At 37.2% G+C, this 3,864-nt stretch overlaps 1 pseudogene; it reads right to left on the bottom strand.

The window, feature by feature from the left end:
- Nucleotides 1-436: 436 nt before the first annotated feature.
- Nucleotides 437-829, bottom strand: LOC114212891 (large ribosomal subunit protein eL31 pseudogene; annotated as a pseudogene).
- Between the last annotated feature and the right edge of the window lie 3,035 nt (nt 830-3,864).

The raw sequence follows: 3,864 nt of genomic DNA, 5'->3' as shown, positions 1-3,864 counted from the left end.
GCTGGGATCCTTAATGTGTAGGTGGAGAAGACAAGCAGGGTTGAACCAACAGCCTAAGATGTACCTACTACAAGTATTTGATTCTGGTTACAAAGCAAATTCACTGTTGAACAAGGAGTTGAGCTCAGAAGTCCAAGACATCTTTACCACACAATGATGCCATCATGTTTTGTAGTTTGAAGAAAGACCATAAAAGTTTGTCCAAACATAATAGATATTTAGACTTTTTCAATTTAGGGAGACTCAAGCTAAACCAAACTTAGACAAGGTATTTACTGAGATCAGAGTTGTTGGGTTTCTGGTTCATTAATAATAATGATGATAATAAAAATGATAATATTCATAATGATAACAATCCATGTATACAACCCTTACTATGTATCCTAAATTCTTTTTTTTTTTTTGCAGTTTTATACCTTTATTTGACAATCAGTGATTAGTTCTCATCCACATTAACTGTCTGTAGATTTTTGAAAGTGGTGACAGGTACATAGGTAACCAATGTGTAGAGCTTGTTTGGTGAATCTTCATCCTCGTTTCGTTTTCTGGACAACCACACATGGATACGGTATGGAACATTCCTTATTCCTTTGGCCCAGACAGCTTTGTTGAGCCTGGTGTCAATGCACACATCTGGAATTCCCATCTCCTTCATGGCAAATTTCCGGATCTCTTTGAGTGCCCGGGGGGCACGCTTCTTGAAACCCACTCCATGGATGCGCTTGTGAATGTTGATGGTGTATTCTCTGGTCACTACTTCGTTGATGGCAGAACGGCCCTTCTTCTTCTTGCCACCCTTCTTCGCGGGAGCCATTCTGCCGGGCCCTGGTTGGAAAGCTGTATCCTAAATTCTTGATGTGCATTAACTCAATCAAACCTCTCAACAAAAACCTATAAGGTCAGTATTATCATATGATCTCCATTTTACAGATGAGAAACCTGAGACACAGTGAGGAGAGTAAAAGCTATCAGGCATTTTCATCTCAATCTTTTATTGGAAGTTCTAAAACAAACCCTTGATAGATTAATTGTAAACAAGAGAAAATAAAATATGGTGTACTAAATTTTATAGCACAGAGAAAGGCTTTAACAATTGCCTTGTATATAGTGCTTAAGGTTCACTATGTGATTTATTAAAAGAAAAAAAGAAGTCCTCAGGAAGAACAGAAAGAATACCCTACTCCCATTCTTTGACAAAATCACTGAAAACTGAAGTCATTGTCCCCACATTAGTGGAATCTTAAGCCTGTAGTATTGGTCTCTGATGACTTCAGGAAAGGGAAGACATTGAGTGAGCATTTGGGTAGCATACTAGTTTACTGTGTCTGCCTAATAAATTACCAAAAATTTGGTGGTTTAAAACAGTCAAATCTATTCCTTCACACCTTGGAGGCTTGAGATCAGGGTGTCAGCTGGTTTCCTTGAAGGCTCTAAAGGAGGATCCTTCATTGCCTCTTCCAGCTTCCAGTGACTCCGGGCATTCCTCTGCTTGCAGCCACATGTTCTCCCCTCTATCAATGGAGGTAGGATCCATTCTCATAATTCAGAATAATCTAGTCTCACAATCTTTTAACTTAATTACATCTACAAGACCTTTTTTTCAGACAAGGTCACATTTACAGGCTTTGAGACATGGATATGTTTTGGGGGGCCACCATTCAACTCACTGCAAGTAATTAGAGAAGTTCTTTCAGGTTTTTATAAGAAATTTAGTAGTATTTAAGATACAATCCGAAATAGTTTGACCTATAATGGAGATAATTGCCCTGTGCTTCACAATGAATGTTCTGGGGCCATTATCAAATAAGGACTCTGACTTAAAGAGAGAAATGACTTTGAACTCCGGAGAGACTTGTTTTGACTTAATAGAACAAGAATAGAATTGAATCGTAAACTTCCACTTTCCCTCTCTAAAATAAAATGCTAACTCTCTTAACTACAACTTTGAATTGGCAAAACACTCAAACTTAATTAAGATCATATGTTTTAGTTTTCCCTCTTTTGACAGGCTTTAAGATGTCGTTCAGATGTAACTTGGCAAAAAGAAGAAAATAAGACTGTGGAGAAAATGAGTAAAAAGATTTTTAAAAAGAAAAGTGAAATAAATTTTAAGGATAAAGGTAGATTTGTATATTACTTTTAATATTGGAATGTACATTCTCACTTATCTTTTTATATTTTTTAGCTCATACACTATTGAGTGTCAGAAATCTTAAAATCTCACAACAGGTTCATCCATTTAAAACTTGAAATAGCTTGAGTCCTTAGATGAAAGATAGGATTATGGTGGGAGGAATGTAATAATGCCTTTGATAAATGACCTGAAGATTTATCTAAATATCTGTTGCTATAGACTGAAGATTTGCTTCCCCTAATTCATATTTTTTTCTTTTTTATTGTTATGTTAATCACCATATATTACATCATTAGTTTGTGACCTAATTCATACTTTTAAGTTCTAACTCCCAGTGTGGTGGTATTAGGAGGTGGGGCATTGGGGAGCTAATTGGATCATGAAGGTGCAACTCTCATGAATGGGATTAGTGCCCTTATAAAAGACACCCAGAGAGATCCTTCCCCTCTTCTACCATGTGAGGACATAGGAAGAGGAGGTGATATACGAATCAGGAAGCGGGTCCTCACTATATATGGAATCTGCCAGCACCTTGATCTTGGACTTCTCAGGCTCCAGAAATGTGAGAAATAAACAGAAATAAATTTCTGTTGTTTATAAGTCACCCAGTCTGTGATAATTCGTCATGCAGCCTGAACAGACTAAGACATTTGTGAATATCAATTTGGAAAGGTTGGTTACACAGTGATGAGAGCTTGACAAGATTCTAGGGCATTGTTTCTTGTCCTTCCTAGGGAAACAGCATTTCCTGGAGTGTGGCCTATAAAATGTAAAAAATCTGTTCATTAATTCTTCATTCAGTGCACACATACGCATCCCAGATTTTAACGTCTCTGAAATTTGGCTGCCTGTTACACAATGTGAGGTGATTTTGTTAGCCATGAGGCCTTGCTTGGGCAAACTTACCTGGTCATAGATAAGGCCCATTCATCTGACCATCACTCCAGTCAAGTCTTTTGCATTCCTGTACCTTGTGTGGCTAAATTTAACTCAGGTCCTCAATTTTTGCTTATAAGAAGTTATACTTCGATGTTGCATTGAAATGAAACATGTTTATGAAGGCAGAAGATTGACAGTCACAAGACAACTAATCCAATTTAAGGTAGTAGACACTGCCAAATCTCTTGAAGTAGATCATAAAATGTTGAAAGCTAGAAGTTGATGTGATTTATTTAGGCATTGAACTATTTTATCTGTCAAAAGCTTCCAGCTGAATTTCAAGAGAAACAGATTAACTTCTAGAGACACATACTTAAAATAAGTGTGATGAGTGTAATTTATGAAAAACATGTCAATCTGATGTTATCCTGGAGTACCTTAGGATGATGGAAATCTTCCATTTAGGATTTCCAAAGGTACATTAAAAACTCTTAAACATACTATAATAGAGTAATCTGCTTAGCTTTGTTTTTACCATTATTGCCAAACATATGAAGAAACTAGAACTCCCCTACCCCCACCCTCCATTGCCAACACACACACACACACACACACACACACACACACACACACCCCAGCTACTACTGTTTGCCAGTCCTGCATCCTCGTGAACATACCTTGAGGCATGTTACCCTAGGGAATAGATTATTAGGATAATTTACCTGTTCCTCACTTTTGTAAATGATGAGGTCACAGATACTATCCAAAGGGCTAAACACTGCAATTCAGAAAACCTACTGTTATTTTTTCATTAACTTGCTTTATGACCATCAACGTGTCCCTTCCCCATC

The sequence above is a fragment of the Eumetopias jubatus genome, unplaced genomic scaffold, assembly GCF_037043125.1.
Source record: "Eumetopias jubatus isolate StellerSeaLion01/CBP00866 unplaced genomic scaffold, mEumJub1_p1.0 scaffold_15, whole genome shotgun sequence".
NCBI classification, from domain to species: domain Eukaryota; kingdom Metazoa; phylum Chordata; class Mammalia; order Carnivora; family Otariidae; genus Eumetopias; species Eumetopias jubatus.
The sequence above is the reverse complement of the archived record's forward strand: the minus strand, read 5'-3'. Positions and strand labels throughout refer to the sequence as shown.